The sequence below is a fragment of the Chlorocebus sabaeus genome, chromosome 21 (assembly GCF_047675955.1).
Source record: "Chlorocebus sabaeus isolate Y175 chromosome 21, mChlSab1.0.hap1, whole genome shotgun sequence".
In the NCBI taxonomy this organism is placed as follows: Eukaryota; Metazoa; Chordata; class Mammalia; order Primates; family Cercopithecidae; genus Chlorocebus; species Chlorocebus sabaeus.
In genome coordinates this window covers 66269959-66293543 of record NC_132924.1, presented here as the reverse complement: position 1 = coordinate 66293543, position 23585 = coordinate 66269959, and the positions used below count along the sequence as shown (strand labels likewise).

Here is a 23585-nt window from a genome sequence, read left to right as displayed (position 1 = left end):
AACATTAAAAGCTAATCTATATTCCCAATCAATGACGAATTTAAACAGTGAAGACTAATTTCTTTCAATTAAATATGCTCAACAATTAAAATACCATCAGTTAACTATTATATAAACCAGGGATTTATAGTAGTAACTAATATTTATATGCTGCTTACATGGATTTACTACTCAAAATAATTCTGAGGTATGACCAATTGTTATTCCCATTTTAAAGATGATGAAACTGAGATGTAAGGAGGTTAAGAAACTTGCCCATGTTCACACAGCTAGGAAGTGATGAAAATTCAGGATTCACATTGAGGTAATCTGTTTCTACCAGGCTGAGCAGTCCTTTCCTTCATTTCTTTGGGTGTATGGCATAGTGTGGGAGAGGAAAGAAGTGTCTCATCAGGCCATATCTGATAACAGGTTGATAATATGCCTCAGCATAACAGTACTCTCAGAGAGTAGAGTACTCTCTACTCAGTAGAGAGTAATCAGCCTCTACTCACCATAAGCCTTAGTTAACAGCTAGATATAGACTATGGAGATGCAGTTTATCAGCACTTTCCTTTGTGCAAACATTAGCTACTTTTGTGTGTGTGAGACAAAAACAACAGCTCTCTTCTGCTTCTCTCAATCCCAGCTAATTCTGATAAGGTCATGGAAGTGCAAAATGATGTCTTCTGGAATGTTCTGAAAGAGACCAAAATCTACCCACGCAGCTTCATGGGGATCTGAAGCCCAGCAGTGTATAAATCTTTATCTTCCTCATGTTCACGTAATTGCTACTTGATATACAGTTGTCTATTGGGTAGACATTGTTAAAATTAAATAAATTCTTAAAATTAAAATTAAATTCCTATAAAGATCTTCTGGTGAACAATACATGCTAGAAAATACTAATGAAACACAAAGAACAGGAATTATGCTTGTATGTGATCAATGCTATTGCATTCCAGAAAGAATAATGTTGAAAGGGGGACTTCTAAATTTTTAGCATTTTGCTATATAATAACACTTTAATTTTTAATATATTCAAATTTCTGGATTTAGTGCAGTTCACAATGAAATATATATATATAAGCACATGTGTCTTTTAAATATTGCTATCCCTCTAAGAGAATCAGTAGGTAAAACTATTTCTGTAGTTTAAAAGTTCTGGCTAGGTTACAAAAACAGCAATTGTTAAACAACTCAACATTAAACATTAAATATTAAAGACTAAATGTAGCATTTAAAGCATTACATTTAATTGTGTCTGGCTGCATATAATTCAGTCCTTGGTTAATACAAAGTTAGTATATTAGAGTACAAAAATTAATGAAGTTTCAATTTGGAAATTAAACAGTGTGTGTTTCTAGACATAGAGAGATGCCTGGAATTTTACCTTTAGGATTTTATCTGTAGCTTGCAGCCTATTAAAGCTATTTCTACGTGCCTTTTTCTCTTTTGTGCCTACGTCATCGATTTAAGGTTCCTATTTATTTATTTAATTTTAAGAAGAAAGAAGAGGTTCTGTAGGAAACATTGACTGTATCTGACAACCATAGTAGGACTAGAGAAGGACTAATGAGGGGGTGCTGGGGGTAGCTTTAAGAAGGCGAAGTGGTAGCACAAAAGGACAAGAAGATAATTCAGCAGTCCCCTATAATCTTATTCCACCCAAGAAATTTGGGAGAATGCGAAAAAGCAGCAGCCCAGCATTCCTGGATGGGCGTGGCTTCTCTTCAGGGGCTGTCCAATCGAATTCCTTCGGAGGAAGAAGATTGATAAGGGTTGCTAGGAAACAGGAGCGTCTCCCTCCCGCCTGACACAGAGATTGTTCTGCACAAACCCTCTCCAGGGGCTCGCAGTGTGCAGCTGAGTCGCGAGTAGGGCTGAGCTGCGCACCGACCTCCCTGGCTCTCACATTCCCTCTCTGTTCCCGCTCTCCTAGTCCCCTCTGGTATGCGGTCAGCCCCCTGCCCAGGGACCACAGGAGAGTTCTTCTAAGGACTGACTGAGTCCCTGCTCACCTGAAAGCCAAGCGCTCTAGCAGAGCTTTAAAGTTGGAGCCGCCACCCTCCCTACCTCCCCATGCCCCTTCACCCCACTAGGAAATTCACCGACCTTTGCATGCACTGCCTAAGGATTTCAGAGTGAGGCAAAGCAGTCGGCAAAGCTACCCTGGCTTTTCATATAAAAATCCTCTCCTCTAGGGACCCTGGCTCACTGAAGACTCTGCAGATATACCCTTATAAAAGGAGGGTGGATGGGGGAGAGTGGGGGAGGGGGAGAGGGAAAAGAAGAATGAGAGAGGGAGGAAAGAATGAAAAGGAGAGGATGCCAGGAGGTCCGTGCTTCTGCCGAGAGTCCCAAATAGATGCGACGGCTTCAGCCTGGTCAAGGTGAAGGAAAGTTGCTTCTGCGCCTAGGAAGTGGGTTTGCCTGATAAGAGAAGGAGGAGGGGACTCGGCTGGGAAGTGCTCCCCTCCCCTCCGCGGAAGACCACTGGGTCCCCCCTTTCCCCAACCTCCTCCGTCTCTTCTACTCCACCCCTCCGTTTTCCCACTCCCCACTGACTCGAATGTCTGGATGCTCTGCCACCGGGCAGTGGTCCAGCGTGCAGCCGGGAGGGGGCGGGGGCAGGGGGCACTGTGACAGGAAGCTGCGCGCACAAGTTGGCCATTTCGAGGGCAAAATAAGTTCTCCCTTGGATTTGGAAAGGACAAAGCCAGCAAGCTACCTCTTTTGTGTCGGATGAGGAGGACCAACCATGAGCCAGAGCCCGGGTGCAGGCTCACCGCCGCCGCTGCCACCACGGTCAGCTCCAGTTCCTGCCAGGAGTTGTCGGTGCGAGGTAAGGGGCCCAGAGGAGGACGTGCCCCTCTGGAGGGCGCCCAGCCAGGGCGCGGAAGCTCGGGTGCCGCGTGGGGCAGGCGCAGCCGGGAAAGTTGAGGCAGAGCATGGACCAGTCCCTACAGTCCTGCCTGGAGTGGGAAGGGTGTAGGGCAGAGGCGATGTGGGTGTGCATGAGTGAGAGTCTGTGTGTGTGCGCCCACGTCTGTGTCTGGGAGGAGGGAGATTTCAGGGCATAGATCTGTGGCCAGGGTGCGAGAGGCGAAGGGATGAACTAGCACTAGCAGACCCCCAGAGAGACCAGTCTCATCAGCCAACCACCTCTATCTCAGCTCTGGGCTCAGAATTTGTTTCTGTTTGGGGGCTCCCTAAGGCTTTGTGCACAGGAATCCGTGCGATGACTGGCTGACATACGGGCGGTTTCATGTGGGTGTGGAGGTTGCCGGCAGAGGTGGGCAACGGTCAGCAGGACCTGGTCTGTGCAGCCCGGATAAGCTCCGAAGCCGGAGGCGGCCAGAGGTTTGCCCTCCCGGGAGCACGGTTGGAAAGGAGCCTTAACTAGCTGCCCTTTGCTCCTTTTGACTTGAGTGAAAAATCGAAAAGCCAGACAGGGAGCATATCTTTTCATCAATCCTGTTCCATTTTCTTATCTGACAGTGAGATAACTCAGAGAGGGCGGGAGATTTGCGATCCAAAAATAGACTAGGTGATATATCCAATAAGCTTGTTTCTTAAGAATTTCATTTAATTTTCTTTCTAGTTATTCCTTGGGTTATCAAAGGTGGACAATTCTCAAAGGTATAACACTTTCAGGTAAAAATATTAAGGAAGCATTCTCCCACTTTAAGTATTTTAGATATTGTAAATTTTTAAAAACAAATTAAACTGTGCACCTCTAAAGATCTTTGGTTAAGGACTCAACTAATTTGCTTATAAAATATTTCTACTATTATTTGAAGAGTAATAGATATGTTTTGGGTCTATATGTAGGTACATATTGGAATATTCAAAGTTGAAGTTAATGTGAGTTGAGGTAGGTGTGAGTTAAGTACCAACAATAGTTCCTTAGAGTTTCTTTGCTTGAATTTCTTCGAACTGTCCAGCAGAGCTACAGTATGTTTCTTTGTGGTGGGTGGAGGGGAGGTTGGTGGGTGGAGTCTGCTTTGGTTTATCTGATCACACATTTTAAGATTCTTCTCTGAATTCTAATTGTTTACAGAAGTATATTCAATATAGGCATTACTAAAATAATCTGCATTGCCACTATGCTAAACTATGGATAACAGTTCCTACTGAAGATGCTTAGGACACTCTAATGAATAATTACGATTCTATATTCCTATGTACCTTGTTTCTAAAAACAGCCCAAGAGAATTTGAATATATTTGGAAGCTATTGTACACCAGAAATTATTGTAATATTTTTCCTTTCACAATGGGTAGTGTTTTATATTTACAAAGATTTCTCACACCTGTAGACTTTAGCTGTCCATCCTATTGGGTTTTGATCACTCAGCAGTAGTATGTAGATATTTTGAATAAACATGCCCAAAGGCTATCTTATGTTCAGAGTAACACAGGAGCTCAGGATGGAAAATGAGGAGAGGAAGTCTTGAAACCTATACTTTAACAAATAAAACAATGAAATTCCAGAATATCTACCTTTATTAGATGAAAAAGAATATGGCAACAATACCTTTTAGCATTGAAACCCCTCCTGCTCCTAGATATTATATATTTAGGTATAAAACTGTAGTTTTATGAGTTAGGCCCTTACCAATGAAATATGAAACCTAAATCATAGAAAATCATGCCAGCACAATGAATAGGCCACACTTTGGGGCCTGAAGGAAACAGATACCTTTCTATTTATTTAAATCGAATGGTATTTTTCAAACTTCAGGAATATATGATCAGTAACAAAATGTGTGGAAAGCCAAACAAAAAAATATTATAAATAACTAAAAGATACTCTGTGACCCACTCATTTTTGTACAATGGACTTTTTTAAAAGTTGTGGTATACATGTGAAAAGGAGTATAAATCAGATGATTTACCCCACAATTACACATATCAAAATGATGAGCTCATCTTGGATTTTATGTCACTGCAATTAAAATTGCTAAGTTGAATAAATGCAACTATAACATAAAATTAATTGATCTTTATGTTTAAGTTGAAATTAATATTTGTATTTAATAAAATAATGGGGATAATTGTCAAAAAGTCACTGCTTCACTTCTCTGTGACAGGTTATTAGCTGGAATCACACAATTGAAGATGGTCTTATTTTGAAAGACTCTCAGCAATAACATTTTTACAACTTCCCTGGGTACATTTTCCTCATTTTTATTTCATGTAAAACTATCTTTTTTTCCAAATAAAACCGTTGTCTTTCTTGTCCATTCTTCTAATAGTGATCAGTCACAAAATGAAACATGATGTTTTTCCAGGATACTAGCTACCTCCTGCCAAAATGTAGCACATTGGCTTGGGGGTGAATTTTCCATTTGTTTTCCAGCACTAAACATCTCAATATTCCACTAAACAAAAGAAATGAAAATTAATACCTAATCACTATTGTAAAACAAGGAGGGCAGGATTCAGTTACGCACATTGGAATGTGGCCAAAGTTCCAGCGTGAGACCTGTTTTCTCCAGGAGTAATTCTCAAAAACAAGAAGTACGTGTTTACTCACAGTTGTCTCACTTTGCTATTTTAAACTGAGTTTATTGTGCATTCTCACATCCTTTGAGACGCCACTAAATGGATCCAATACTGTATTAGATGAATTTGTTGAAATTGCTCCCGAGAAGGAGCATAAAATGATAGAAGATTATCTACCAAATCTGAACACATAAAATGAGTATCATCATAGTAAGCACTGAGACGGCAAAAACGATTAGCTCATACCCCTCCTTCTACTTCTAATGTAGGCTTGGTCCCCATAGCCTACTCTATTTTGGAGTACTTCAGTCCAGTCTGACTTTAAATGGATCACGTAATGACTTCTTCCAGAGTCTTTGAAAGACTATTTCACAGTCTAATGGTTCTCCCTATTAAGAACTTTGTTGTGATATTCAGCTTAATTTTCCCCTGATTCTATTTTATCTTGTTACTTAATTCCTATTATAAGCCTTCTGGACTAGTTCATCCTCTTGTCTGATTCAGATTCTTCTTCCGACATTTCTCTAAGACTTATAAAATACAAAAGCTTCACACAGTTACAGGAGAGAACACAAAGATGGCAATTCTATGTCCAGACATCTTTGCTAAATGTTTAAGACATTTTTTACACACTTACATATGTGTATAACTATATGTTCCTAATAATTTACTAATGTAAGAGTTAAGAAATTACCTTCTCTGACATTAATGACCTATGTGAATATTAAGGTGATACCTTCTGAGTAATCTTCTATGTGGATGCACATTATAAGACATTTCCATTGCAAATTTGTTTGCAACAGAACCCTGTCAACGCCCACACTACAAGAGAATTTTGTGACATGCTGGTCCGATGCTCCACTGAACCCCAGAAGCTATTGTCATGTAAATTCCACTATTGAAATGAAAGTGATTTCCATAATTAATAGAATGTGCTAGGAATGTAATAGTGTACATAGTTTAGATGTGTATGTTAACACAACATAGTAATTCTGTTAGACTTGGCAATAGCCCCTTTATACTGAAACAATCTGAAAAACCCAGTAGAATTAAGGCCAAATTATTCACCGTGCTGCATTATGAAAAGTAAGCTTACATCATGCATATATCAATGTGGAATGTATTTCGATATATATGGAGGTACCATATGTGAAGGTTACTTTAAAAATAGTAAAGCCTAAAAAAAACACATAAAAAAACAGGTTTTCACTTTGTTCACTTAAAATCTTGTTCCAAGACATCCGTGTGTAGGCTTCTTTAAGATTCTCAAGCAAATATCTTGGTAGACTCACCATCCCACTCAATTGTTTCTCCAAGCTCCAGGCATTGAAATACAAGTTCTGCTAGACAGTAGAGGAGTAAATGATATAAATCAGGAAATAAGTTCCTAGGTTACACTTAGCAAGTCAAGAAAATATAAAACTAAGAGGGAGGTGAATCAGCATCTAAAAACACCATTTAGTGCTGTCTTACTTACTGCTTGTTAAGCTTTCAACGGTATATAGAAACACTCGTGTGGATAAGGTTAAAGAATCAATGAGGAGACAACTTTCTACAACTTAATATATTTTTAAACAAATAAAATTAGACTGCATGAAATAAATAATTTTTAAACAAGTACTCTCCCTCCTGAGGTCCCAAAGTATTTTTATAGTGCTATTCATCACATAGTGGTGAGCAACCTCAAAATGATTTTCCTTAGAAACAAAAGGAAAATCAATTTTCTTGGTATAGAAAATGTAGGCCATTAATATACCTATAGCTTCTCTCTGGAACAGCAAGGCATCCAAGGAATCTGTGCCTACACAGAATAAATATTTCCTCATCAAATTGAGCAATCTTTTTATGGAACTAGAAATTGTACACTGTACTTTAAGGAGAAAAATAAACTTGGAAAACATTCTGATATAATCTACGTAGGCTTCGATTAAGGCACTAGTTTGAAAATAAAGCTATATATAGAGAAGGCACCTCCACAAAAAGCCCAGAGTAACTCTGATCTTTAATTCCTTATCAGATTTACTTCACTACCTCACTATCATTGACTGTACAACTACACACACACACACACACACACACACATTTTAGCAAATTCAGTTGAAAGGGTACAGGTATCTAAACATAAATAATTCAAAACCATGATGCTAGATACATAGTTTGAAAAAAAACTTACAACCTATATATGTAGCATGGGAATATTCAAAGTATAAAATTTGAGAAGATTCCTCTAAGAAAGAGTCTATCATCAGAAAGAAAAGGTAGCTAATAGGGAAACAATTAGTCAATAAATATTTATTAAGTACCTATTTTGACCAAAACAAAATATAGGACATGCAGTGGGAACACAAAAAAAAAATGTTCACAAAGTTTCACAAATGTGTAAAGTTGAGAGTGCTGCAAAAATCAAACTTGAAATTTTTGACAAAATGTTACCAGAATTACCAACCAAGTGAAACAGTCTGTTCCTTCATTTAACAGATGCATTCATATTTAGGATTTTAAATGTGTGTATATATTCCGATGCCTTGTACAGACAGTGTTGTATGCTGTGAGGTTACAAAACTAATAATATATCAAAATAATAGATGACAATTATTAACCAACTACCCTGTGCTAAGAACTCTGCTATACAAGAACCCTGTGAAGTAGGTACTGGGATCCTTATTTTATATAGAAGAGGAGATCGAGGCCCAGCAAGATAAAGTAACTTGCCCAAGTTCAGGTAGTTAACAAGTCTGTAACTGGAATTCAAAACTTACTTTCTTATTCTAAGACCTATTTTCTTTACTACCAATATTGGCCTCACAATTTTATTTATTTTTATTTATTTATTTATTTTACCAGGCTTCATTGCATTCAACAAGTATTTTCTGAGCTCCAAGTAGAGGGACAGGCTTTGGTAAGGAAGGCAAACAATAATCAATGAAAGGGAGTCCAGAATAGACTTCCCCAGGCTCGAGATCTTTCTCCACTCCACTGTCCCTTCTGAGAGGCAGAAACATGCAAATGGAAGAAATAAACTAAAACATTATTTATAATTGACTAGGACTAAGGACAAAATTTTAAAATAGAAAAGTCTATGAAGATTATAGATTAACAAGCTGAGAAATAAACACCAGGTCTGAAAATGTGAGGAAAATGTATTTCTTGGAGTTTGATTTCAATGACCATTATCATCTGTAAAACTTAATACAGTGGCAAGAATATAGTCTCACAAAAAGCCAGGATAGAGGTGAAAAGGATTTCAGCTGAGGCTAAAAATGCTGATGTTACTCTCCTCTTACAACCTACCTACTTCCCACCAGGAAAACAAGCTGTTAAAAAGGTTTTGTAGTCTAGTAAAATTTTCAAATTTCTTTACCCTGCTGAAGTAGTAATGGTTCATCTTTATGTTAGAAAACTCTCAGCATTTTACACATTGGGTCATTTATCCATAATATATACTACAGCATGAAACTCGAAGGAATCAGGGATTATGAATTTTAAACACACTAAGAATAGGAGATGCAAAGTGACCTGCTGGAGATTCCAAAGACTCAGTTTGTAGTGCTGCTCCAGGAAAACCCACATCTCATTATTCTCTGACCTCAGTGCCTTCCCACAGACAGGAAACCTGCTGTTTTAACTGCATGAACTTATACTTCTTTTCACACAACCAAAGGGCTGAAACAAATCTTTCCTGGAGGGTCTTTCTCCGATTTGTGATATGTGCTAGAGTAATTAATGGACATAAAAAAGGAACAGATATCACAGATCTGCCCCTCCATCTGGTGGAGCCTGTTTCTTTTGATTGTTAATACATAGCAGATAGATTATTAGTAATATTTGCTTAACAGTTTCAATGAACCATGTGTTGGTGAATACAACATAATGGAAGCTGCTTTTACAAAATATGTCAGAATACATGCCAATCTGAGAGATGGCACTACAAGGTCAAAAACAGTTGGAATTTATATCTGCCTCAAGGAGAAAATGATACTAGAGAATATAATTAACTTTCTGTTTTAGAACATCTTGTTTTTCCTGAAAAAGCAGACCCTCTACCTGCTGATGCATTAATCCCAGTGATTTCTATGGAATCCACATCTATGGACTGCTAACCGGTCCATACTATGTTGGTCACTAGGACACTGGTAGCCAGACCATACCTAACTTCAAAATTGATTAGTAGGCAAGACATGAACTTAGATGTCTAACAAATCTCTTCCATAGATTTTGTTCAAGACTTCCCCTTGGAAAACATGTTTTGAGGAAGGCCAAAAGTCCCACTTCCCCCAACCCCCAAAATATATTTTTCACTACCTTTCTTGGTTCATAAAATATTCCAAATTTTAAACTGAAGTATTTCATCCAAGAAGTACTAAAGAACATATATTTCTAGAACCACATAGCGTACTAACCCTCCAACACGTTCTGAATTTATAGGCTCATTTTTCAGAAAAGGTAACTTTACCAGTTTGGTAGGGAGTAGGCAAAATGAACCATTAATTTATTGAATTTTTACCTACTTCATGACTTTGTCGAAGACAAGCCCTTCCTTGGCTATGATTTCCTAAACACTCATAATGCAGTAATTTGAAAGGAAACAAGCCTTCTCTTTAGTTGTTGAACAAATGAAGCCATGGTAGGAAAAAGATTGAAGTGTTAGAGTACTCACCCTCTCTTTTTTTTTTCTTCTAAGGTCCTAAATTTGTGTTTGTTGCTATGTGATATAACAAGACAGGAAGGAGGCTGATAATTTGGTTTTTGGGTTTTTTTGTTGTTGTTCTTTTTCTGAAATGGAGTCTAGCTCTGTTGCCCAGGCTGGAGTGCAGTGACACAATCTCAGCTCACTGCAACCTCCGCCTCCCGGATTCAAGCGATTTTCCTGCCTCAGCCTCCCAAGTAGCTGGGATTACAGGCACCTGCCACCATGCTCAGCTAATTTTTGTATTTTTAGTAGAGATGGGGATTCCCCACGTTGGTCAGGCTGGTCTCAAACTCCTGACCTCATGATCCTCCCGCCTCAGCCTTGAAGAATGCTGGGATTACAAGTGTGAACCATGGCGCCTGGCCAGAAGCTGATAGTTTTAGGTCTGCTTCTTATATGGAAAAGGCTGGAACATTTGAAGTACGAAAGGGTAAGAAAATTGAAGAACAAAGAATAGTTAACCTCTCCCTTTCCTTTACACTCTCTCATGTATTGAACAACAACAACAAAAATCATCTACTTACCTCTGCTGTAAATAGTGTGTGAAATTATTGCCCAGAGAGCCTGCTTAGAATCACTTTGAAGTTTATTTAAAATGAAAAATGCTGGGACACATGCATCCCAGGCTAATTGAAACAAATACCATATAGATTGAAGTTTTGGAATCGGCATAGTAAATAAAATTCTTATTATTCTTGGTATTTGAGAAACATTGTTGTCTTAGTCTGCTCAGACTGCTATAACGAAATACCATAGACCGGGTAGCTTAAACAACAAACATTCATTTTTCACAGTTGTGGATGTTGTGAAGTCCATGATTAAGATGCCAGCAGATACAGTTCCTGGTGCGAGTCCTCTTCCCAGGCCTCTTTTTGCTCTGTGCTCCCATAGCTGGGAGGAAGAGAAGATGCTCTGTGCTCTCCTCCTCCTCTTATAAATACATGAATTCCATCATGAGGCCCAAACTCTGATGGCCTTTTGTAAACCTGATCATCTCCCAAAGGCCCTGTTAGTAATTACAATCACATCAGGAGCTAGGACTTCAGCACGTGAATTTAGGAGCAACACAAATATTCAGTCCATGACCACTACATATAGAATAACGGTCATACACAGAATATCCAGTGAATTTCTTTTACCAAATTACTCTCCACAGCAAGTTCATTCTAATTGGATTAACTAGTTGTATAAAGTAAATTCTACAAGCCTGAGTACTAATTAAGCTCAACTAATAAGGCACAGTTTCTTTAAGTTGTATGAATAGATTTTCTAGAAATCTTATATTATCTTCGTTGTAAAGGAAGTTTTCCTCTGTTACCTATAGTAAGTTCCCATAAGATATGCAAACACATATAATAATACATATCTTTTGGAATATTCTTATTAGCAAACCTTCTCATTTTAAATTTTAATTAAAAATTAAAATTTTTAATATTTTATCCTGTATTTTATCATTATATTAATATCAATATATTAGAAAGAGAAGTTACTGGTGTTTGAAGAAGTTACTGATATTAGAAAATCTTCTCATTTTAAATCTTTCATCCTGTATTTTGTCATTATATTAATATATTAGATAAGTTACTAGTGTTTGAAGAATATCAAATGAAAAGATTTCTTAGAAACTCTCCTCGATTTGGATAACCGCACTCTTAAAATTCTAATTGTCTTTATACCTATGCCCTTATGAGCTAGGGGATGTGGGAACACTTCCGTCACAACTCTCCCCACTGCCCTCTAGATATGCAGCGTGGGGGCAGGGGAAGGACCTCATTTGGCAACTTACACATTCTTCACTCAGCGTCCACTTCAAGTGAATGGTTGCTTAGCTAAAGCTGGCAATCCTCACAAAAACTGCCAAAGATAGTTTCCTAAGCAGCGTTCAGAGCCACATGGGAAAAAATGCCGAAGAGGAAGTGAGGGACTGGCAGTAGGGAGGGGGGAGGCTCAGCCTGGGCCACCAGCTTTACCTCCCAGGAGTTCTGTGTTCCCTCTTTGCCTTCACGGGAATGTCACACTTAGTAGCTGACTTCATGAAGAGAAAAGCAATAAAAAACAGAGCACACCCCACTCTCCCAAACATTTTAATGGTTTGAATTTTTTAAGACTCAGGCATCTGAGAGATGAAACTCTTAAATTGCTGAAAGTTACACCGTGTCTCAGCAGACCCTGGCTTTCTTGACCTCTCTGGTGGTTACAGTACTTCTACCTGAAGATGTCACTTCTACTGGACTGTCCCACTCACACAACAGTCTCTACATACCCAAAGCCAAAAGCCCACTGCCTCCCCCAACCAGCGTCTTCCTTATTTTCTGATTCTAAGAGAAACATGATTATTTCTACATAAAATCATTCAAAATTTGGACCTGCCCATGACGTTTTTCTTCTGTTTAGTCCTCTGTTGATTCCTTCTTCAGTAATATGGCAACTTCTTTTCTCTCCTACCACTGCCAAAATCTTAGCCCAGGTTATCATCACTGTCCTCTCAATCTTTAACTGTTTATGTCCTTCATTCTCTCTCTCCTTATACAATTACTTATTCATCAGAAATGTAATGAGTGCCTACTGTGTGTTCAGTCACTGTTCTAGAGATATTATAGCATGAACAACAATAATGTAGAAAATGTTTTTATATTCAGCTTACACTAAATAGATAATAAACAAGAGAACAAATAGGGTGTGAAGAAAATAGAATGAGGGATATACAAAAGTGAGAGAAGCTGGAAAAGTAAATATTGCTACCAGGTTAAACTTGACAAATAACTGATATTTCCAGTCCATTCCCAGGTGTTAAAAGCATTAAATATAAATATCACTTAAATGTAACTTCCCAGCTTGGCCATTAAGGCCTTTTACAACCAGGTCCCTGGTGTATCTTTCCAGTCTATCATCCTCAACATGAACACCTAGTCTACCCAGACCTTTCTGTTTGCACCAAATATACACCTAAGTATCTTTGTAGTCATGATTTCATTTAGAACGTGTTTTCTTCCTCCTTTCTACAAACCTATATTTAAGTCCAGATTCAAAGTCCTGCTTAATCTAAGTTCATACTATGATTTTTTATTCAAAACATACATGTGGTCCTTACTGTATGTAGACCTGATTAGTAAAATATTGCTTTGGCGTAAGTAACAGGTAAGTGGAACAGTAACTTGTGGAATCAAATAAAAAAGCAAATTTATTTTTATTTCTCATAGCCCCTTTAAAAGGTATTCAGTAAAATGTATTACATTTGCATAATAAAATAATAAACCTTAGCTTGCAAACAGTCTCAATTCAAAAATGAGTGTGCCTAGACCAATATAATAATTGAAACTTTGAACACTAAAGTTGAATCTTTTCTCTATCCCCAGCAGGAGCCTCTTTCAGGTAAGAAGTTGAAAAAGAAAGCTTAAATGTCTTATGGGTTTCATCCACCCTTCTTTGTCACTCTTACTAACTCAAGTTCTGAAGCCTCCGAAGTTACGAGTGGAAGGTAGGCGAAAACAGGATGGTTATAGGAAAAAAGTTCCTACCTGACAAACTTCACACTAGACTCCAAGATTTTTAAGGCTGTGTGTGTGTGTTTACTTCTCTCACTATTGCTGAGGATCTGTCACCTCAGTTTCCTTGACACAAATTTTCTTTCACCTGACCACACCTCCTCAGTTCCTGCTCTTTCAGCAGCTCACTGCAACAGACTCTTACTTTTAGGGTCCCATTTCCCTTCCAGGCCTTTCAATTAGTTTGATTCCCTTCAGTAATGACTGACCTTCAGTCCACAGGAAACAGTGACATAATATTTCAGGAAAAAAATTCTAAGCATGTGGGCCAGTCCAATGCAGCAATCTCTCTTCTTCACTGCTCCCTGCCAAAGCATCAAAGCAGTTAGCTGGTCCTTCTCTCATCCTTTATTATTTCCTAGCCTGGAGTAAGGCCCAACCCATTTTGTGATGCTATGTGTTTTTGTTTTGTTTTGTTTTGTTTTTTTGAGACAGAGTCTTGCTGTGTTGCCCAGGCTGGAGTGCAGTGGCACGATCTCAGCTCACTGCTGCAACCTCTGCCTCCCAGGTTCAAGCAACTCTCATGCCTCAGCCTCCTGAGTAATTCGAATTACAGGCATGCACCACCACGGCAGGCTAGTTTTTGTATTTTTAGTAGAGATGGGGTTTCACCATGTTGGCCAGGCTGGTCTTGAATTCCTGGTTTCAGGTGATCCACCTGCCTTGGCCTCCCAAAGTGCTGGGATAACAGCCACCTTAACTGGGCTTTGTGATGCTATATGCTTTGGTACACTTAATTATTTCCAATTTTTGTGAACATATTTGGACTACAGGACATATGAAATGTGATACACTCACTTGCTTAGATACCTGTTGTTTTCTACTTGACTAACACCAGGATTTAGCAAAGTACCTAGTTTCTAATATATTGATATTACACACATATATTCAATGAGTAACCAATACAGCTTAAGTTTAAAAAATTACTTTTTATAACCAAGAAAAATGTTTCTATAGGGGGCTACCTGTATAAAGACTTATAGGAATCAATGTCTACATAATAATGTAAGATGTGGCTAAAACATTTACTGGTTTCTCTGACTAGAATTAGCTCCCAGTGAATAAAGATCTTGTCTGTCGTTTTTAGCAGAGTCTACAATAGTGCATATAGAATACTTAACACATATTTAATGAGAAAACATAAATTATGTTAATATCTTCCATTAATATGTTGCACAATTTTAAAAAATTGTGATAATCTTAATTTTAATTCATAAATGGTACTATTTTCCTGAAGACATTTTCGATCTTAAATAGAACTTTATATAAAAATTTAAAAATTTATCTTTAAAAAGTGACATCAACTTAATGACGTAAGTCCTTAATGATCATCTGCTACTTTCAAGGCACTAGGCAAGGTACTGAGGAGAACAAAGAAAAGAATAAGACACTGTGCCTGCCTTAGAATATAAAATCTTACAGGAGAGATGAGATACGTGCATGTGTACCTACAGTAACAAGAAAATTCAGGGGCTTGGCTGTGAGACCCCTGAGTGGATAATAATACTTCCGTTTGACATAACTGTAGAAGGTATCATGAAAAATTTACTTCTGTCCTGGGCTCTAAAAATTTAAGATTTCAGAAAGTGGAGGATTTCATTCTAGACCTATGCAAAAGCAGAGAGCTACAATGTGGGATTTAATTAAGGAGGATCATGTAACCTAGCTTAGTTTAAGATTAGAGTGTATGGGGGTCAGGGCAGAAGATAAAGCTCTCAGAGCAGATACAATCATGGCTAACATTTCTCCTGTAGGCAGAGGAAAATCTCTGAAGGCATTTGAGCAGGGGACTCTAAAAGCACAATGTGAAGATAAACAGGAGGAAATAAAGGTTTGGGAGGCAGAGAGATGAGTTGGCAGGTTATGGCAACAGTCCAGGTGAGAGGTAATGATGGCCTAAAATAGGGCAGTGGCAATGGGAATAAGAAACATGGAATGAGTCTAACAGACATAAAGATGAATAGTGCCTGGTAGGTAGGAATTAGCTTCTGGGCAAAAAAAATACCAGCCAAAACAATTAAGCTAATCACTTTCCTTCCTCTACAATAGAAAAGGGCATGCTGCATAAAATCCTTAGTTTAATAATGGAAAATGTGGGAGCTGTCTTTCTTTTAAGCAATTTTTCACGAATTTGGGTCACAGGAAAATGTAACAATCAAAGTTCTAACTCTTTGAAAATAAGACTTAGAAATCAAATCAATATTTTCTATGTGGCTATGATTTGATTGCATTTATCTGTAGACGGGAGGTTAAGCCAACGTAGTCTCTCTCCAGGGCTCTGCAAGAGCCACCTACTTACTGGCTTCGTTGACCCTCGTCTTACACCCACCTGTAAGTTCATCCACTTGGCTACAGTCAAAATTATCTTTAAGAAATACAAATCTAAGCATGTCATCCTTGCTTAAAACTCTCCAAAGATTTTTTCATTGTTCTTGCTGTAATTGAAACATGGTTTACCTGGCCCACAGTGATCTGCACATGTGTGGAGATTCATGTCTCATCCCTTTTCCCTTATACTTCTTGTTCCATCTTTCCCTGTCACTCCCCAGGCCTTCCCATAGGCTGTGAAACTTCCCAGTGCACTGGTCCACTCCACACCCTTCAGGGCTCAGTTTAAATTCTATACTACTTCTGATCTTCTATAGCAGGTTAGTTCTTCTTGCTATATACTCCCCTCTGTATTTTCCTTCATCACACTTTATTGTAATTGTCTGTCTCCCCACTATAGTCTATAAGGGCTAAAAAGACAGAAGCCATGCCTGCTCACTTACAGTTGTATATTACCCAGCAGAGTAAGTACCACATACAGAAAATCAATAGCTATTTATGGGGTAAATTGAACAGGGGTTAATTAACTCACTCTGGAACAAATTTTCCTCATCTTTAAAACTGGGGTATTGTTTTTTATATTCCTTTTAGCCATATATTTTTATAAGTAAACTTAAAGATAAAATTCAGCATCCCAAGTCAGAATCAGTACCCTGTTACACTAACAACCAAAAAAAATTAATTAGGTCTTATTTATAAATTTAAATTTCTGTTTAATAGCAAGGTTATTAATAATAATAATAATCCTAGAAATGTGTTTTGTTATTCCTCAACCTGTCGTGATTTTGAAAACATTTCATCTGTTCACCTTAAGTCATGTGGTATAAGAGGAAATAAACATAACCATAAAAACAGAGTTGAGTAAATGCCCCAAGAAAGTCAACTTTAAGGCAGATTTTGTCCTTTCTGAATTCTAATAAAAGAACATTTCAGCCACTTTCATAGAAGAGGATTCTTGAATACCATTTGTTAATACTAATTCCTACTAGTGCCCGTAAATAACACCCCAAGATATTCCATTAAATGCAGTTTGTGGCAAATTTCTCAAAATGAATGTGATTAACACACATCCTCTACACCATTTTTAGAAGAATGAGAAGATGTTGTGAATAACAATTTTTATTGAAATGTTTACGTATGCCAGGCACCGTTCCATTTGCTTTATCTATGTTAACTCATTTAATCTTCATGGTAGCCCTATGAGGATGATGCTATTATGATCCCTATTTTATGGAAGAGGAAAGTGAGGTGCTAACACAAGGTAACACAGTAAGAGGACAGCCAGGATTTAGATCTGGCATTTGGCTCCAGAGCTCACGAATTTGACCAGTTGACTATATTTGCTTCTCTCAGGAAAGCATCCTAAAACGAAAATGTAAACTATGCAAAAAACAGTTGGAATAACCATCCTATATTCCTTGATTTAAAAATGAGAAACGGGTTAATGAAGTGACATTGAGCTCTTTTTTAGAAATAGAAGTTAGTAGTATAGTTAAATATTGTATAGGTTGTTGATCAGAGTGTATCTAATTACTTACGCTTCTTATTTTAACATAAAATCATCTCATTTCTATAGCTGAAAAGTCAGCTGTCATGATAATAATTACATTTTAAGACTTTATTTCTTTACAAACTATTTGTTCTTTTGATCTCCAGAATTTGTCCACTCCTTGAAGATAATATTTTAATCTCCACATTAAAAGAGAACGGGGGGTCTGAATTTGAAGCAAAAAACAACAAAAAATCACTTTTCCCAGAAACAAAGTCTCAGATTCCTTTGTGTAAAACAAAAATAATTGACACATTGGTGAAAATCATTGGTCAGGAAGGAAAACTGTCCTACTTTATTCCTTTACCTGTCCATCTAGCTATCAGAATAGTATATTTGCATGTAGCTAATCCTCAAATTGATTAAGCTATGTTTACAAGTCAAAAAGAAAGAGGTCCTGAGGAGATAATTACAGGAATACAAATCAGGAGAGACAACTTTGAAAGAATAGTAATTTTGCTTCTTGAAACTGACCTTAAATCCCTAGGAGGAGAACAGAACAGCTTAAAGCAACCTTTTCTCTCTATTCAGAAATGATTGCAAATTAATTGTGCAGCTTAGCTGAACTTTGCCTTTCCTTGTATCCTAGGAGAAGATCTCTAATAGACTGGGAATTTTTGCTTGTTTGTAATGTAAACTCAATATCTAGAGATAGTTCTTAACACCACATGGGCTCACTGGAAAACCCTAATGCCAAAAACAAAGAGGAAAAGGTGAGCAAAATAATCCACCAGCAAAAGGAAAACAAAAAACAGAATGCTTGATAATCTTTATTTTGATAATTTGGTTTTAAATAATCCTAAAGAAAGATCCTTGGTGACATCAGAAGTCTGACTGCAATATCCAAACTTGCTCATCCATGAAGATGTATAAGGCTTGTGGGTTACATGGATTCATTAGTTGCTTTAATGATAAAAAGCACTTAGTAAAAATTATTTCTATTTTGAATATCAACTAGGTTATGCAGTTCTAGCAAAGAGGCGGTTTGAGCATTTGCAGATTAATCATGATGCTAAGTATTGATTTTGATAGTAAAAATTAAAGCATACTCAAATTGGATATCCCCATGCACATATAAACTATTTCAGTTAGCTAGTTAATGTTGACCTAATGATCTTAATTCCAATAGTTTCCTTTATCTAGCCATGTCATTTCTGATTCATTCATCCAACAGGTGTTAATTGAGCACACATATTAAATTTGGTATTATGCTAGACACTAAGTATAGAATGGCAAGCAGAAAACCAACAACAAATGAAAAATAATTCCTGTCCTCAACGATCTTTCTTTACAGTTTTAAAACTCTACATTTGAAGATTAGAAAATGGAGTATAAACAGCATCATGGTCTCTTATCTAATATTTCAGGCAGAAATTAGTCAATAAAGTCTACAGGAGAATGGACTTCTTGGCTTCCCTGAGACCACGGACAGAGGCCTAAGAATCACCCCAAACGAAGTACTTTTTCTATTCTCTTAGTAACTAGATTTGCTTAATGCTTTTTGAAAAAAAAAAAAAATGATGCAATGTATGACACAATCATTATTATTTAGGGAATGCACTGGGAGTAGGCTACTTAACATCTTCATACATGTAAAAATGTCTTCATTTACTTTAACTTAGTATACTTTGGTACACCCATCGATTCTTCCCAGAAACTTTTACTAAGCACTTTTTGTTTTGTTGGATTATGTGTTAGGTGCTGGGGATCTGTCAATCTGTAGCTAATAGTTCTGTTGTACAGAACTTACAGAAAATAAGCTAGGTATAGTGTTTAACTTATTAATGATCCTGTGCTTGGGATTTTAAAAAATTCACAAAGTATTCAATGGAATGCAGACTTAGAGAATCACATCTTCAATGTTCTTTTCCTAAGGTTAGAAAAATATATAATTATAGAAGCAAAACATTCTTGGATAATTTTTAGAATAAAAAAGTACTCTGAATCAAATGGCACTGGAAAATGTAGATGGAACCAATTCAATTTTAACAGAATAAAAAACATTTTTCCTGCCAATGTTGTTCTGAAATTAATTGCAAGATGTGTTTTCTAAATGACTTATCAAAAAACATGAAACCAATCAATAAGTCAAACAAGGCTAGAAACCACCATTAGCTAGTAAATTGATTTACTATCTATTATAATTCTTCATAAAGCATAATAGGCACTTTACTTTCACAGTTTAATGCTTCTGTAATTGAGATATAATTCAATTTATTTGCACATCTTATATAATAATATTTTTTCCCAAAAAGCTACTCATATTTATGGTGAATCTTAAAATGAATGGTATCAGAGTTAAAAAACAAAACATATTAGTTGCAAGCACACAAACTGCCTATCTTATAAACTAAGTATTCCAAAAATAATTGCAAATGTCTTAACCAAATTTACTATTAAATGCTTTTTATTTTGCTACAAATGGATAGACAAACTCTTCTATTTCCTGTATTTTTTTTAAGTTCAAAATCACATGCTTTGAAAACACCTCATTATAAGAATCACAAATTGTCTTTCAATATTTTCATTATCCCTGCTTGAAAATAAGAAAGATATCTTATTAACCTCTGTACATTTACTGCAAGAATAGCCAAGTCCTGGTCATTTATTTATCACTGGAATCTATAATAGTGCCTTAAAAATAATGACTATTGAATGAATAAGTAAAATAATGGAAGAAAGAATGAAGGAATAAAGACCTTGGATACAATGAACCCTCAATAAATATTTATTAGATTATAATGAGCAGAGCATATTACCATAGTTCAGTGATAAAATTTTAATATACTTCTATAGTGTTTGCCTTTCTATCACCAAGAGGAAATTAATAAATTTCAGAGATAATAAATTATTTTAATATTTGGTTTTATGTATATCTAAGGTCTGCATATTTTTAAGAGTCTTGTAATGTCAGTCATTGGCTCAAACATTTTTCTCATGTGACCAAATATTTTCATGATATTGCCTGTAATACATCCTTAATACTTAACTTTTAGAGATCAATTTCTGAAACTATGAACTTCATATGAAACACAACCTTCTTTAGTAATTTTTCCCAACATGTTCAAACTTTTGTGTATCCATGCCTTTATTCTTTAGCATCAGCATACCTAATCCCATATACTGATGAGAGCCACCAAATGTAGCATGAGTTTTTAAAGTGAACTTCTCCATTTAGAGTTTTTTTTTTTTTTTTTTGCTATAGCTTATTTCTCTTGTAGCCTTTTCTCTGATGAGTTAAAGCAGCACATTAAATTTTTTAAAAACTGCCCCAAATTTGAGGCCAGTATAAAGAAATATATCTTAATACAATTAATGAATATGAAACATTTCTGCAAATCCTGAATGACCTTTTACTAGAAATTCAAAATTATTTATAAACTCTTATCTAGTAGCAGAGACCATTTTACTAGATCTCTCAGGGTATACATGAGAATAGAGAATCTCAAGCTGAGCCCTAGGGTACTTCTACTTATAGTTATGCCTAGAAGTTACAATCCAAAGAAACAGTAGTGGCCAATGAGGTAAAAGGCAGGCCAAGAGAAAGTGGCATCATGCAAATAAAGGGAAGAAAGTTTTCCCAGAACAAGGCAGTGGTGAACTCTACTGATGCTGCAGAGGGCAAGTTAGATGAGAAAATTGATGATATCAGGCATTTAGAATCTTGATTCCAAAAACTGCGGTGATCAATGTCTTTAACATCTTGTAAGCCATTGGAAGTTGCTATGTAGTAAGGAGGCAAGCTGTTTGGAGGTAACTGAGAAAACTGGATTCTAAGTAGAAATAGTGACTACTAATTTGTGTAGTTTTGCACTAATTGAGGCAAACCAAGTGATTCTGCAGGAAAACTTGGGTCAAAAGAGAATCTATAATTATTTATTAAATTCAACTGAATTATGTCTTGCTTTTTTTTTTTTTTTTTTTTTTTTTTTTTGAGATGAGACTGAAGAAGTAGTCTTGGGGGCAGATCAGAAGACTTTAGATACATTAAGAAGTTTGTAAGATTTTAGCTCAGAGCAATGGTAAGCCACTTAAGTCCCTGCCCATGTGGAGCTCATCATCTTGTGAGGGAGACAGAATAATCATATGTCTCAAAGAAATATTAAATTAAACTTACGATACATGCTAAAGTTAAGAGATAATGTTGTGGGAACATAAAATAAGGAGTTTGATCTCAGAAACATCAGGTTTTCATGGGAAAAATGACAACTAGAGGATGAGCAAACTAAGTGAAGAGAAAGAAATCAAGCTGTGTTCAGTGAAATGAGCACAGATACTGTGAAAGAAGAGATAATGGCACGTATGAGCAACTGAAAGGTCAGTGTGGCTTGGAACCTTGAGAACAGTGAGCAGCACTATATTATGTTGAGGGTTGTTCTTATCCAAGAACAAGAGAAAATCATTTTAGTATTTAAAGTAGAAATAAGAGCATCCGTATTTTTTTTTTAATAAAAAAAGACCCTCACTGGAATATGGAGAATGATGGGGGTTAAAGACTCAGAATGGACCAGATAGACCAGTTATGGGAATTTTTTGTATTGTCTACAAAAGATGGTAGCTTAGACAAATATGGCAGACATTGAAATAACAAGTGAATAAAGAAAAATTTTAGTAGTTAGAAATTGCAAGGACTTGGTATATGGGTTAGGAATATTAGATAGCATCTTGATGTGTTTACAGTTGCTCAGGACATACATAATGAATCAATTGAGGACTCAATAATAAACATTTATTTTGAGTGCCTACTATTATGTCAATATATTCTTCCTTTTAGGGAAAGCTCAAAATTATTTATGTGTTAGAAGTAAAGATCAGATTCTAGACATTGTTTATCTCAATTGTTTTTAACACACTAAGAAAAACAAGCCAAGTGTTGATGAATTTCTATTGTATCCTAGGGATTTTGTAACAAAGAATCCATTCAGAAGCTACACTAGGCTCATCCAAAAGAGATGACAGAATTTTCTCTACCCAGTACAGCTTGCACAACGCTGGTGCAAGCAGATGATGGTTATGTTTGGCTGAGAAGCCCATAGAGGGTGATTCACCAACACAACTGCAAGATTCAACTACATACCCGCCTCCTCTTGACACATGTGTGCTAGTAAACCCAAAGTCAAACATATCATTAATTTCACTCTTAATTAAACCTCCTAGGCCTAAAGGGTAGTGACAAACTTAAACTTGAGAAGTTCTGGACAGCATTATTCAAACACCAGTAAGGAGATTGCTTTTAAGATACTATAAAGATGAACTTTCTTGTTTCTTTTTCTCAATTCTGAGGAGAGCTAAGATAAATTTTAGTCTTGCAATATAATAATTTTATTGTAGCTATCATTATTGATTGTCGTAGCTGTGAAAGTCTGCTTAGAGAGATACAGTTTATTAGTCAAACTATTACCTGCTACATGAAGAAATCTATTCTTTTAGTTCCGTTTTATTCCACTGTTACCAAATTGAATATATTTGAAAATGAGATAAAGTAGATGAACATCACACGTGCTCTAGGAGAACGTGTTATGAATCTCAATTCTATCACTTATAAGTTATACTATCCTGAAAGTCATATTAAATTTCTCCAGACTTCAATATACTATCTACCTCACAATGTTGCTCACATGAAAATATAAGTATAAAAATATATTTGTAATACGAACTACAGAAATACTAACTAGGCTCTGGCCCTTGATAGGTGCTCATTAAATATAAACTGAATTCTACCAATGCTAAACCAAATCTGCACCTAGAGTAATATCCACTGGCATAAATTTATTTTTCTTTGCCCTAGTAGTAACAATATCTTACTATCAATCTCATTAATTCAACTCTTTCATAATCCCATGTGGATATTAAAATATATCCATTAATCAAATGCTTTCTACTTATTTTTATGAAATTTTCCTTATAGATCCTGCTACACATATTGTAGTCTTCTCTATAAACCATATGTTATACTTCTTCTGTTTATGAAGATTCTATGTGTG

General features: G+C 36.5%; 1 protein-coding gene across 2 annotated transcripts in view; it reads left to right on the top strand.

Annotated features, from left to right (window-relative positions):
- The first annotated feature begins 2280 nt into the window (after window positions 1–2280).
- The window catches only part of GRM3 (glutamate metabotropic receptor 3), a 227801-nt gene continuing 206496 nt past the window's right edge, over window positions 2281–23585 (top strand). For both annotated transcript variants that reach the window (XM_007982324.3, XM_038004557.2), the window contains exon 1: window positions 2281–2824. The gene's annotated coding sequence lies outside the window, so the exon portion shown is untranslated. The remainder of the gene's footprint in view (window positions 2825–23585) is intronic.